The following is a 15,710-nucleotide window of genomic DNA, read 5'->3' as shown; positions in this document are numbered from 1 at the left end:
TATCTGAGCAATCTTCTCTATTGTGTCTATGATGAGTTCTGGGCCAGTGATTCGGCTATCGCCAACCTCTGCCCAACAAAGGGGTGATCGGTACTTCCGTTCGTACAATGCCGCGAACGGAGCAGCCTGGATGCTGGTGTGGTAACTGTTGTTATACGAAAACTCCACTAAAGGGAGGTGTCTTTCCCAGCCGTCACCAAAGTCAATTACATATGCTCGAAGCATGTCTTCAAAAGTTTGGATGGTGCGCTCAGTCTGCACATCCGTCTGTGGATGATATGTTGTGCTCATGGCTAGACGTGAGCCAAAGGATTTGTGCAACGTTGGTCACAAATCAGATGCGAATCGTGGGTCGCGATCAGAGATAATGGAAGTTGGCACCCCGTGCCTAGCAACCACTTCTTTCAGGTAGATGACTGCAAGTGTAGAAAAGAAACTTATCCATTTCCTTGATGGCTAGAAAGTGTGCTAGTTACGTGAGACAATCAATGATCATCCAGGTGATATTGTTTCCGTTCCGAGTTGTAACTGGACTAGCGACCAAATCCATGACAATCTGTTTTCGCTTTCCATATAGGTGTTTCTGGTTGCTAACACTTCGCCTTGACTTTCCCACAAGTCAAACACCATTCCCATACCTAGCTAGGTGGGCCTTCATGCCAGATTACCAGTACAAGGTTTATAAATCTTAATGCCTCTCATCAGGACCCCAGATGACTAGAATATCAAGGCCGTTGCTTTGCTCAACATAAATTTCCTAATTACTGAATAATGAGATCTACACTCGTTTCATGAGGTAGCGAATATCGTCCGACCTACCAAGGTTGCTTCTCCATGCCCCGCATGGGTTCAACTTGAAAATCCTCTTCCTTCAGTTTTCCAGTTTGAATAGAGCGAGTCGGATCAGGTAAGTTAGAGTCGATAGTGAGCTGCAAAGCTCGTGCACATTCAAGTTTTATAGTTGTAACCATCCAAAAGTTCCCTCCAGCGATGCCATTAGCTGATTTAGCTCTGTCGAAGCCAAGGTACACGGGAGGCCCTTGTGATCGGTTTAAATAACGCATCTGGTACCGTCCAAGTAATGCCTCCATGTAAAATCCCCAGGCCACGTTTTCACCGCCAGTTGTATCGTGCAGTTCCTCTTTGTAACTCCATCTCGTAAGTCACCACTCACTCGTGTTTCGTCGGTGTGTAACTGGGACTCTGATTCTGACCATCATTGTACACCACTAAATCATCAACACTCTTGAATAAGGACGATGCTCCGTGCATTGCAGAGTTGGATTCGAAAGCTGAAATGACGTCCTCCAGTTTTGTCTGCCACGAACACGACACCCTATTGTGCTAAGAGATTTAAGCTGCGCGATCTTTGAAAATCCTGAGATGAATCTGCGATAGCATCTAGTGAGACCAAGAAGATGTTGTATCCTTGAAGGGATCTATGGTGTCAATCTGTTTCTTTCTAAATGAGTCTCAGCGAGATCCACGTGTATTCCCACCTTGTTTATATGACCCAAAATGAATCCAGACGTTAGCGTTTAACAAGTCTTTGCGCTGAGTGGCCCTCCCCCAGAGTTCCAAAATAGAATACATATGCCACCCATGTTGTTCCTTGCTCCTGGTAATGATTCCAAACGTCGACCACAAACCCGGTTGATTCCTGTTATGGGTGAAATTCTGAGCCTATATCCTGGAAAATATCTTGATATATATCTTGTTTATTGTATCTGTTTACATCCGGGATGCTGACTCAGGATATTGGTAACATCCTGAATGGTATCCTCAGGATCACTAACGGATTAAATGCAGGTACGTGGGTTAGAAGCTAGCAACGTTCATGAAGACCTTTTCTACTGAAGACTCGGTCCAAGTCGTTCACAAGAAGCCGTTGAAGCCGCATTACTCGATCTACAACGTTCACATTGGAATATTCGGAGCATCCCATGTTTATAGGAATTTTAGTTTGTAATTCGTTACTATAAATAGTGGGTATATCAGATCAACTAGGACATCACAATCACACTCTCTACACACTCAACACTTGCTCTCTCGCAACTTTCACAAAATTCATTGTAACACTTAGCGATCTGATCTATATCCTGCACTGTATCCTGAAGTTTAAAGCAATAAGAAGAACTAGGCAGCTGCGATTGTCAGCTCCCGAGGTTTTATGCCGGCGATCTAGATTGATCAAGGGCTTTCCTCGTACATCTCGTGTCATTTACTTTACTTTATTGCTCATTGTTTGATCGTAGATACAGCTCAATATCCTGAGCCGTATCCTGAACACTGTTTTTCCAAAGAACCTAACAAGCATATTTTCAACACACTTTTTAGCACACAACCTCACTCAACTAATTTGATCACTTAATTGCTTCGGTAATTTTTGACCAAAACAATTTGGCGCCCACCGTGGGGCAAGTGGTGCTCTCTTTACTAAAAATCTTTGTGAAATCGTTAATCAGTTTTCTGTTTTCAAAACTTTTTGCCACATTGTTTACAATGGCCTCAAGATCAAACATGAGCTCTTCTACTGTGTCTGCTACAACTTCTGCAACAGTTGGTTCGGTGCTTCCACCGCCTCCTCCAAGGATGCCAGCCTCTACACAATCTCAGGATGTTATCCCTACTCGGAGTGTCCAGGGATCTGCTCCTGTTTTAGCTTCTAACGATGAAATTCTAACCTTGTTTGGAAGTGTGCAGGAACAAATGAGGCAGCAACAGGAAACAAACCAAATGCTTTTAAGGGAAATACAACTCCTGAAGTCTGGCTCGAGCAGATCTGCTGAGGATAATGTCACTCCATTACATCCCAGGGTGTTGAACTTTAGTTCAGTTGTGTATGCTGAGGATAACAGGCGGAATATCGTGCCCAGCCTTCCTCAGAATCATACTCCTGAAATACCCTCCTCGGTCAGGATATCGACTGTGAGGAGCTCAGGATATGCTTCAGGATATGGGCAAAATCCTCTAACGGGTAACATATCGAATAATAATAATGCTATTACCGCTAACAGTGTTGGATCTTTGCAGGATACAACTGTAGCGTCAGAATTATCCAGGGAACTTCAGAAATTAAAGGATATGATATCCAGTGTACCTGGGGTGGTGCAGCCAATTCCTGAAGTGTCCCAGGATAGCCACAGGGTATCTCGGTTCGTGCATCCTATATGTGATGCTGAAATCCCAAAAAGATTTCAGACTCCGAACATGAAACTCTACGACGGAACCACGGATCCTGAAGAGCATATTGCCCAGTATAGGGAAAGGATGGAGATCAACCCTATCCCTCCAGATCTCAAGGAAGCCTGCTTGTGCAAGGGTTTTGGTTCAACCTTGACAGGATCGGCTTTGAAATGGCTCCTAAATGTTCCTCCACATTCGATTACATCTTTTGCTCACTTAGTAAATTTATTTAATAGTCAATTTTCTTGTAGTAGAAGCTTTGAAAAATTAACAAGTGATCTCTACAGGATAACACAAGGGCCTCAGGAATCCCTTAGGGATTATGTGAACAAGTTCAGCCGGGAATCACTAGACATTCCTCATCTTGATGTTGCAACGGCTGTGCAAGCTTTCAAGATGGGGCTGCAAAAGGATTCTCAATTCTATCAAGACCTTGTAATGAACCCATGTAGGAACCTGGATGAAGCCCGGAACAGGGCTCTAAGATATATTCGGTTAGAGGATGATAGAAAAATGCAAGAAAAGATGAATGCATCCTCGACATATGAATCTACTAACAGGAAATCAGAATCCTCATATAGACCATATCGCTCTAAGCCATATGGCAGAAATGATAACAAGAGAGTGAATGCTGTTGAAGACGAGGATCCTGAAGAATATCCTGAATTATCTGAATATTGTTTTTCTGTTAATATACCTGAACTAATGTATGCTATGCAGGGTTTGGGAGATAAAGCCAGGTGGCCTCGGAAGAATCAACAAAAAGCAGATTGGAAAGACAAGTCAAAATAGTGTGCTTTCCATTAAGATTTTGGACATATCACTGAGGACTGCATCGCTCTGAGGAAAGAAATCAGCTACCTTCTAAGCAAGTGATATTTGAAAGATCTCTTAGGGAAGAAGAAGAATAAGGGTCAGGATACTGAGAAGGATCCTGAGCGAGCGGCATCACCTCCCGCCGATGCCAAGATAATCAACTTCATTTCAGGAGGATCCGACATTTGCGGAACTTCGTATACGGCGGCCAAGAGACATGCAAAGGAAGCTAAGGCCGAGAGGGGAGACAAACCTATCAGGATGACTACGCTCACAACTGACAAAGTGATCACTTTTGATGCAGATGATAGGGATACTGTCCAGGATCCTCACCATGATGCTCTGGTAATAACATTATATGTGGCTAACCATTTTGTACGCAGGATATTGGTTGATAATGGCAGCTCCGTCAACATAATACAACTGGAGACTCTGAAGAGGATGAATGTGTCTCCGATGGATATCACTTCGAAGTCTACTGTGCTCGTTGGTTTCAGTGGAGAAGCTAGGAACACAGTGGGAGAGATAAGGCTGCCAGTATATGTTGAAGGAGTCAACAAGATGCAACGTTTTTGTGTGATGGATTCTCTATCATGCTATAACATCATCCTAGGAAGACCTTGGATCCACGATATGAAGGCCGTTCCATCAACGTATCACCAATGCATCAAGATCCCTACCCCTTGGGGGGTTGTCAAGATCGACAGTGATCAGCAGGAGGCGAAAGAATGCTACTCATCCTCGATGAAATCCTCAACCAAACCTAGTGCAGCATAGCAATTAAAGACGCGGGCCCAGGATATCGTGGAGGATCCGGAGCAGGATGTGAAGAAAATTATCCTGGACCAGGATAATCCCGATATTTCGGTGCTCGTGGGAACCAATATCCCTCAGGATATTGAAGAACAATTAATTAACTTTTTGAAATGCAGGATGTCAACGTTTGCATGGAAGCATGAGGATATGACAGGTATATCTAAAGACATTATTACTCACAAGCTTGGAATTGACAGGTCATTCAAGCCTATACAACAAAAGAGAAGAAAATTCGCACCTGAGCGGAATGCAATTATCCAAGAGGAAGTTGAGAAATTATTGAAGTCCAGGATGATCAGAGAAGTTAAGTTCCCGAGGTGGCTAGCAAACGTGGTTGTGGTACAGAAGAAAAATGGGAAATGGAGAGTTTGTGTAGACTACACAGACTTGAACAAAGCTTGTCCTAAAGACCCATTTCCTCTCCCCCACATTGATGCAATGGTAGATGCCACTGCCGGACATGAAATGCTGACCTTCATGGACGCATCCTCAGGATTTCAACAGATCCAAATGGAGCCTTCTGACCAGGAGGATACTGCCTTTATGACACCAACAGGTATTTATTGTTATACAGCTATGCCTTTTGGCTTGAAAAATGCAGGTGCAACATACCAAAGATTGGTAAACATGATGTTCAAAGACAAACTGGGGGACACCATGGAGGTGTACATTGACGATATGGTGGTAAAATCAAAGAAAGCTCAGGATCACCTCCAGGATATTAAGGGAGCATTTGATATCCTGGACAAGTATAACATGAAGCTGAACCCTGCTAAGTGCCATTTTGGAGTGGGGGCAGGAAAATTTCTAGGATATATGGTAACCAAAAGAGGAATAGAAGCCAGCCCAGAGCAAATTAAAGCCATCTTGGATATTAAACCGCCCTCAAATATGAAGGATGTTCAACGATTAATAGGGCGAGTGGCAGCATTAAATAGATTTATCTCAAGATCCTCAGAAAAATGCAAAGACTTTTATGATATCCTGAAGAAGAACAAGAAATTTGAATGGGGTGAGAAGCATGAAGCAGCCCTGCAGGATTTGAAGCAGTATCTCTCAACCGCACCTCTATTGATGAAGCCTGAGGATGGTGAACCATTATCCTTGTATCTGGCAGTATCAGGGAATGCAGTAAGTGCAGTACTCGTAAAGGATCACGAAGGTCAGCAGTATCCTGTTTATTATGTTAGCAAAAGTTTGTTAAATGCTGAAACTAGATATTCTCACCTAGAAAAACTAATACTGGCTCTAGTAATGGCATCAACAAAGCTTAGACATTATTTTGAAACACATAGGATTCATGTTAAAACTAATTATCCTGTTAAAAATGTGCTTAGGAAACCAGAAATGTCAGGTAGAATGGCTAAGTGGTCAGTAAAATTAAGTGCCTATGATTTAGTATATGAACCTAGAAATGCCATAAAGTCTCAGGCTTTAGCTGACTTTGTGGCTGATTTTAGTAGTGACATTCAGGATGAGGTAGACCTAGAAGTTCAACAGTTAGGAGAATCCTCAGGATCCTGGACATTATATACTGATGGTGCATCTAATGTAAGAGGAGTAGGATTAGGAATACTACTAAATCGCCACAAGGGGACATAATACCCCAGGCTGTTAGATGCGAATTCCCTGCTACTAACAATGAGGCAGAATACGAAGCCTTAATCGCAGGATTAGAATTGGCTAGGAATATGAGTATCAAGAATTTGCAAGTATATGTTGACTCTTTGTTAATTACTAACCATTTTAATGGATCCTATGCAGTCAAGGGTGAGAAACTAATGGAATACCTCGGTATTCTTAAAAAATTAGCAGGATATTTCGATGTTTTTAAACTTGAACAGGTACCAAGAGAGGATAACGCCGAAGCAGACGCACTGGCAAACTTGGGATAATCAATCAGGATACCGGAGGGAATCTCAATACCGATATTACATATCCTGTATCCTGCAACGGATCCTCAGCATAAGGAAGTAGCAAGTATCCAAGATTCTGAAGTGGTGTATCCTGGAAAGGATCCTAAATCCTGGACAACCCCAATTATGAGATATCTCAAGGAAGGACATGTTAGGGCTGGATTTTTACTATGAATGATCCTTATACGTGATCCTAACCAGTGATCCTTATTTCTTTGGCAAGCAGTGATCCTCAGCCGGACCTCAGGATCAGGATCACGGGACATTGAGGTGATCCTAGTACTAACGGTCATTTTCGATTACTACAATATTATTTTGCAGGAATATCTAGCAGGATATGCCCTACATATCATGATCCAGGGACGCGCTTTTACAAATATGGCAAGAGCTGAATTGAAGATGAACGTTGTGCCGGATATGGAAACATGGCTTGATCTAAGGGCAGCAATTTAGGCTAGATTATCTTTATTTCTAAAGGGGTAATGAGCTGATTAGTGGTCTATCTACCTAAAATAAGTTACCTACACATGTATAAATACCCATCTTCCTCATTCGGAAGAACACACACAACATACGACACAACTCTCAACACTTAGACACTCAGTGATCCTTGTACTCAGCTCATTATCATCCGAAGTTGTAACTACATTTTTATTATATTGAAGTTGGTGATCGGTAGTTGCCATCACCCGAGGTTTTTTATGCCGGAGATCATACATTGATCAAGGGCTTTTTCCTCGTATAAATCACTGTGTCTTTGTATCTTTATCACGGAAGTGATCCTTTACTTTCATAGCTAACCAAGCATCATACCCCGTTTACATAAAGTTTGGTTACATTATCCTTGTGTGATTTTTGACCAAAACAGTTTGGCGCCCACCGTGGGGCAATTGGTGCTTCATTCATAAAGAAAATCCTTTGTTCAAAATCAATTCAAAGAGTTACATGGCTTCATCATTGAAGAACACTTCCACGGCGATGTCTGCAGTCACCTCAGCACAAACCACTCTACCTCCTCCATCGGCAGGATCCCAGAGAAATGCTGAGAAGAGACCAACCCCTTCTTTCTCTAAACCTCCATCTTCTTCTGCTATGAATTCTTCTATTCCCAGTACTAGTGATGTGTTTGCTTTAATTTTGCAGATGAAGGATCGTATGCAGCGGCAGGATGAAACTAATGACAGGATCCTCAGGGAGATTGGAGATCTCAAAAGACAAAAGAAAGCGGCAGAGGATCATTCCCCACTGATGCCAAAATCCTTGAGTTTTGAGACTCCAATGGTCACCTCTCAGCCATCAGGGATCCCAGACGTACAGATCACAGGGGAGACGAGAGGATTACATCTCAAGTCAGCAGCAATGACTCAGACATCGGGCTCGTATTTTCAGCCAGCAGGATCCTATCCTCAGTATATGGGATCCTTCATGAATCCGGGAGCCTATCCGGGGGCACAGCAGTTTCAAGGATCCTACTTTATTCCAGGATCGTTCCAGGGCCAAGGATCCTCCTTTGTTCCAGGATCATCCCAGGTTCAAGGATCCTCCTTCGTTCCAGGATCATCCCAGATACCAGGATCCTTACAGATGCCAGGATCCCTAAAAAGTTTGCAAGCAGGGAATCTAGATGTCCATCAAGGGGACTTCATTCCAATGCAGACCATTGCTTCCACTGGTCCCTCCGTTATTCCAGAATCCCAGCAATACGGATTCCCTAACTTGAACCCAATGGGAGGTAACACTTTAAATAATTATCCTACCACTAACCATGGATTCATGCAGGATACAGGTACCAATCACGCTATGGCCAGGGAATTACAGAAACTAAAGGACATGATCTCAAGTGTTCCAGGGGTAGTCAAGCCTATCCCAGAGATTGCAGATGGAAGCCACAAGATATCGCGCTTTGCACCACCAATTTGTGATGCAGAGGTGCCCAAAAGGTTCCATATCCCTACCATGAAGCTGTATGATGGCACGACGGATCCAGAGGAGCATATAGCACAATACAGGGAAAGGATGGAAATCAATCCTATCCCAGAAAAGTTAAAGGAAGCATGCCTATGTAAAGGATTTGGATCCACTCTAACTGGATCAGCTCTTAAGTGGCTGCTAAGTCTTCCCCCTTACTCTATTACTTCATTTGCTAATTTAGTTAATTTATTCAATAACCAATTCTCTTGTAGTAGAAAATTTGAAAAATTAACTAGTGATTTGTACAGGATAACTCAAAATAATAACGAATCATTAAGGGATTATATAACTAAATTTAGTAAAGAATCCTTGGATATTCCCAACTTGGATATGGCTACGGCTGTTGAAGCCTTCAAAATGGGACTTCTTAAGGATTCATTATTCTATGATGATCTTGTTATGACACCTTGCAGGAATTTAGATGAAGTAAGAACTCGAGCACTCAGGTTTATCCGGCTAGAGGATGACAAGAGGATCCAGGAGAGACAAGAAGGATCCTCAAAACAAGATAAGCAAGGATCCTCCTTCAAAAGCAACAAGTTCAAATCCTACCATAGAAACGAGAACAAGAATGTGCATGCTGTCGACCAAGAGGAGGATGATGAAGAATATCCTCCAATCTCAGAATATTGTTTTTCCGTTGACAATCACGAACTAATCCTTGCAATGCAGAATCTAGGTGAAAAGGCTAGGTGGCCCAGGAAGAATGATAAACCATCCGGAACTAAAGACAAGTCCAAATGGTGTGCATACCATGAGGATTTCGGCCATCTAACTGAAGATTGCATAGCCTTAAGAAAAGAAATTGGATACCTACTAAGCAAGGGGCATCTAAAGGAATTGTTGGGAAGAAAAAAGCAAAGGACCCAGGATCCTGAAAGGATCCCTGAAAAGGCTCCAGCACCTCCGGCAAATGCACAAGTGATTAACTTCATATCCGGAGGATCAGACATTTGTGGAACATCCTTCTCAGCGGCCAAAAGACATGCAAAAGAATCAAAAATGGATAATGGAGAAAGGCCTATTAGAACCTCAAGCGTCTCAGAAGGAAAGATGATAACATTTGATGAGGATGATCGCATCAACATCCAGGATCCTCACCATGATAGCCTAGTTATCACTCTCTAACCATTTTGTCCGCAGGATCCTTATCGATGGAGGGAGCTCAGTGAACATAATCCAGCTTGATGTCTTGAAGAAGATGGGAATCCCAGAATCAGACATCACACCAAGATCCTCCGTGCTTGTAGGATTCAGTGGAGAAACGAAGAAAACTCTGGGGGACATCAAACTCCCAATCTACGTGGAAGGATTACATAATTACCAAAAATTTTGTGTTATTGACTGTTTATCTTGTTGCAACGTTATCCTTGGCAGGCCTTGGATACATGACATGAAAGCAGTTCCATCTACCTACCATCAATGTGTGAAGCTCCCTAGCCCATGGGGGATAATCAAGATCGACAGTGACCAGCAAGAAGCTAAGGATTGCTATACCTCATCCATGAAGCCAACCTCGAAGCCAAGGGAGCAATAGCAATTACAGTATCCTCCGAGGAACGTCTTGGAGGCAAGGGAACAAGATGTAGATGAAATCCTCTTGGATCCTAGTGATCCTGAATCAAAAATCTATATCGGATCAGGGATCCTTGGCAAAATGAAAGAAGACATGATATCCTTCCTCAAAAGAAGAAAATCCACCTTTGCTTGGAAACATGAAGATATGACAGGTATATCTAAGGATATTATTACTCACAAACTTGGCATTGACAGGTCTATCAAGCCAATCCATCAAAAAAGGAGGAAGTTTGCACCAGAAAGGAATGCCATTATCCAAGAAGAAGTAGAGAGACTACTTCGAGCAGGTATGATCAGAGAGGTAAAGTATCCTAAATGGTTAGCCAATGTGGTTGTTGTCCAAAAGAAAAACGGAAAGTGGAGGGTATGTGTCGATTTCACCGATTTGAATAAGGCATGTCCCAAGGATCCTTTCCCATTACCCCACATTGACTCCATGGTGGATGCAACAGCGGGGCATGAACTGTTAACTTTTATGGATGCATCATCTGGATTCCAACAAATCCAGATGGAACCATCTGACCAAGAGGATACAGCCTTTATGACCCCAACCGGTTTATATTGTTATATTGCCATGCCTTTTGGACTAAGAAATGCAGGTGCAACCTATCAAAGGCTGGTAAATATGATGTTCAAAGATCAAATTGGAAAAACTATGGAGGTGTACATAGATGATATGGTGGTCAAGTCAAAGAAAGCTGAGGATCACCTAAGGGACATGGAAGAAGCATTCGATATCCTTGATAGTTACAACATGAAACTTAATCCTTCAAAATGCCATTTTGGTGTTAAGGCAGGAAAGTTCTTAGGATACATGGTAACCCAGAGGGGCATTGAAGCAAGCCCGGAACAAATCAAAGCATTAATAAATATCAAGTCTCCTGCCAATGCCAAGGATGTTCAAAGACTAACAGGCAGGATAGCAGCTTTGAACAGGTTCATATCGAAATCCTCAGAAAAGTGCAAAGAATTCTACGATATCCTAAGGAAGAATAAGAAGTTCGAATGGACTGAGAAGCATGAAAATGCTTTACAAGCCCTAAAAGAGTATATGTCCTCAGCACCAGCATTAGCAAAACCGGAAAAAGGAGATGTGTTATCCTTATATCTGGCGGTATCCTCAACCGCTGTAAGTGCTGTCCTCGTTAAGGATCACGAAGGTACACAATATCCTATCTACTATGTAAGTAAAAGTCTACTTGATGCCGAATCCAGGTACTCACACCTCGAAAAACTCATCCTTGCATTAATCATGGCATCCACGAAGTTAAGGCATTATTTTGAAACTCATACTATTATTGTTAAAACTAATTTTCCAATTAAGAATGTCCTCAGGAAACCGGATATGTCAGGGAGAATGGCTAAGTGGGCAGTGAAGCTTAGTGCCCATGATATAAGATACGAACCAAGAACAGCCATTAAATCTCAAGCACTAGCTGACTTTGTGGCTGATTTCAGTAGTGATCTACAAAAGGGAGCAGAATTGGAGGTCCAGCAGCTGGATGAGACCAAGGATCCTTGGATACTACACACCGACGGATCCTCAAATATCAAAGGCACAGGGCTAGGGATCCTACTAAAATCGCCACAGGGGGACATAATACCCCACTCTATAGCTTGTGAGTTCCAGGCAACTAACAATGAGGCTGAGTATGAAGCCTTAATTGCTGGCTTACAAATTGCTAAGGATATGGGGGTAAAGTATCTCGAAGTATATGTAGATTCATTATTGATCACCAATCACTTTAATGGATCCTATGCTGTTAAAGGTGAAAAACTAACCAAATATTTAGAGATAGTCAAAGAATTGGCACTCTCTTTTGTTTCTTTTAGCTTAACACAGGTACCAAGGGAGGATAACACGGAAGCTGACGCATTGGCCAACCTAGGATCATCTTTGAAGATTCCAGAAGGTATAAGTATCCCTATCATCCATATCCTGGCTCCTGCTATTGAAAAACAGGTGGCCATGGAAATAGAAGAGGATACTGCAATGATCCCTAGTCAAGAAGCCCAACCTAATTCAGGATCATGGATCTCACCGATCATGGGATATTTGCAACACGGGGAGATCCCGATGGGAGAAAATCCTAGAGCTTTCAGGATTAAGGTATCTCAATTCACAATTCTGAATAATGTATTATATAAGCGATCTCTTGCAGGACCATATTTGAGATGTATCGAGGGTCCTGAAATTGAAGAGGTGTTGAAGGATTTCCATGAAGGAGATTGTGGAAACCACACTGGGGGCAGGGCATTATTCTCAAGGATCCTTAGAACAGGATACTACTGGCCAACCATGAAAAGGGATGCTGTAGAGTATGCTAAGAAATGTGATCCTTGCCAAAGACATAGCAATATCCTTCACCAACCAGCTGAATTACTACACCCCATACCATCCTCTTGGCCATTCATGAGATGGGGAATGGATATAGTTGGCAAGCTCCCTAAAGCACCTGGTGGAAAAGTATTTATGCTTGCCATGACTGACTATTTTTCCAAGTGGATAGAAGCTGAAGCCTTCGCTCAAGTCAGAGAAAAGGAAGTCATATCCTTCATTAAAAGAAACATTATAACCAGATTTGGCATCCCCTCTGAAATTATATGTGATAATGGTTCTCAATTCATTGGAAGGAGAACCACTAACTTTTGTGACAGTTGGGGAATCAAGATGATAACATCAACACCAGTTCATCCACAAGCCAATGGTCAAGCAGAATCATCCAACAAGATCATCATCAACAATCTGAAGAAGAAGCTAGGATCCAAGAAAGGAAAATGGGCAGAGGAGTTACCTTATGTGCTATGGGCTGATAGGATAACTCCCAAGAATGCCACTGGCCAAACACCTTTCTCTTTAGTATTTGGGGCAGAAGCAGTGATCCCAACAGAGATGGTGATCCCAACTGCTAGAACAAGTGCTCGTGATCCTGAAGAAAATGCTACAACCCTAGCTCAGGATTTGGATACTATTGAGGAAAACAGGGATCTAGCTAGGATAAGGATGGCAAGCTACCAACAAAGGATGGCTGGTGCCTACAACAAGAATGTCAGGATAAGGAAGTTCCAAGTCGGAGATATGGTGTTGAGAAAAGCATTTCAAAACACCATCAATCCTGCTGACGGGAAGCTAGCACCAAAATGGGAAGGTCCCTACTTGATTGAAGCTGAAGCAGGAAAGGGGGCATACAGGTTGCTAACCATGGAAGGAAACTTGTTACCAAGAGCCTGGAATGCTGTTCACTTAAAGAAATATTTCATGTGAACATGATCCTTCCTGCATGTGATCCTTACATTGAAATATCCTTGAAGGATCCTGGAGATATCGTTGATCCTTACTCAGGTAATATGCTTATCCTAAAACTATTGCATTTTCTTACCTTTTGCCTAAGGATAAGGATCATGTATCCTTCATCCTCTACTCACAAACCATTTGAGTTATGATAGTTCAGGTATCTCCAGCATATCATCAAAGATCTTCAAAAGCATCACAGATCCTCGAGTCCAACCCCAGTTATCCTTGGGATTATCCCCAGTTTCCGCCAGCAGCGCACGATGATCCTGATATAGTTCATGTCTTTGGGATCAGTACCCATTTTCGGGGCTGGCGACCTCATCGTACTGGCTATACTTGGGATCCTACGTATAATGGTGGACGCACCATACATCCGTTCCTAAGGTTTCTAACGTTTTCACGTTAGCTAAGGTTTTGACATTTTCATGTCACTAAGTTTGGATAGTTGCCAGAAAGGGCCATACTCCAGTTTACATACGATCCTTTGGGCTTGTCCCCAGTTATCCTTTGGGCTTGTCCCCAGTGATCCTCCGGGATCATCACCAGTTATCCTTTGGGCTTGTCCCCAGTGATCCTCCGGGATCATTCTCAGTTATCCTTTGGGCTTGTCCCCAGTTACTAACTTATCTTTTATATTGGCTTAGTCCCAAGTTATATTCCATTTTTTCAGGTTTTCGAAGTTAAACGATTAAGGATCCTTAATCCTTATTATCCATTAAAGTTTTACCTATGGTAATTTCGATTAAAGGTTAGGATCCTAACTTGGATCCTCAGGTATGATCCTTAACTACTTTTAATTTCATTATTCATTTGAATAACCTTTAGACCTTGACAACTGAACCTATGATCCTTAAAATAAACTATCTTGGAAACTTTCGATTATAGGATATTTGATCCAGGATCATATCCTAAATTTCTTAAACATAATTTGCTCAAACTTTTCAAACAAACATGTGTCAGAACAATTGAAAATCAAAAAGGATAACAACACAAGATAAGCCAGAAAGATTGAAGTTATATTATTAAACCAAAGGATCATTAACCCTTTCAAAAAAGTTGTCAAAATTACCTACCCAAAGCTTCTACCAGCAATACGTGGCCCGTCCGCTGGGGTAGGTAAAGGGTGTCCATGATAATAGGTTCAAAAGTATTGCAGGGAAATTAGAAGGCGGCAGGATCACAACGGCTTCATCCCCCAAACAGAGGATCCCTCCACCATGTGTAATCCTACCTATTGTTCAAAGGATCCAGGATCCTTAACCCTAAAAAACTATTGTCCAGAAATTACAAACCATAATTGTTCACAAACCATCAACCACAAACCACTACCAAAAACCTAAAAAATTGGGCTCCGGCCTAGTCAACAATATCCATCATCGCCCAATCATGCAGCTTACTTCTCTGCTGCTCCATCTCCACCAGCATCTTCACCTTGATCCTTGCCAGCATCACCTCCCTCCAGCATTGGGATGTCCTCAGCATCATCGTCATCTTCCAATTCTGCTAGCCTTGCCTTCCAACCTTCAACATCCCATGTGCTCCTGTCAAAGGAAGGATCCTGAGCCTCCGTAGCCATCTGCAGTTGTATCTTGTACATGGTTACCGCAGCAGAGACCTTAGCGTCTTGGGTAATGTCATGCTTCTCATAATCAAACTTGATCAACGCTTTAACAGCCTCATCTTTGACTGCCCGGATCTCCTTCTCAAGATCGGCAATCTTAAGATCCTTCAGCCCACACGTCTGTTGAAGGTCAGCAATTTGACGATCCTGATCCTCAACCTGATTGACGTAAGTCTCCATTTCGGAGAATTTCTAAAGAAGACAACAGGAAAGCAACATCAGACACATGTGATCCTCGGACTTGTCGAAGACAATTAACAGGGGCAGTGATCCTAACCTCATCAAAATAGTCAAGGAATTGCTGACGGAGAAGAGGAAATCCTTGAAGGTCATCTGAAGCCTTCCTCTTTTTCCCTTTGCCTCGGGCAGGAGCTTTAGGGGCTGAGACTGAAGGGCTGGCAGCAGGAGCCTTCTTCTTCTTAGAAGACGTGACATTGGCAAGGTCACTTATCCCAAACATGGAGGCAGATTTAACAGACCTGGCAGACTTTCCGGCACCTACACCATTCAA

This window comes from Helianthus annuus, chromosome 17, assembly GCF_002127325.2.
Source record: "Helianthus annuus cultivar XRQ/B chromosome 17, HanXRQr2.0-SUNRISE, whole genome shotgun sequence".
Classification (NCBI taxonomy): domain Eukaryota; kingdom Viridiplantae; phylum Streptophyta; class Magnoliopsida; order Asterales; family Asteraceae; genus Helianthus; species Helianthus annuus.
The sequence above is the reverse complement of the archived record's forward strand: the minus strand, read 5'-3'. Positions refer to the sequence as shown.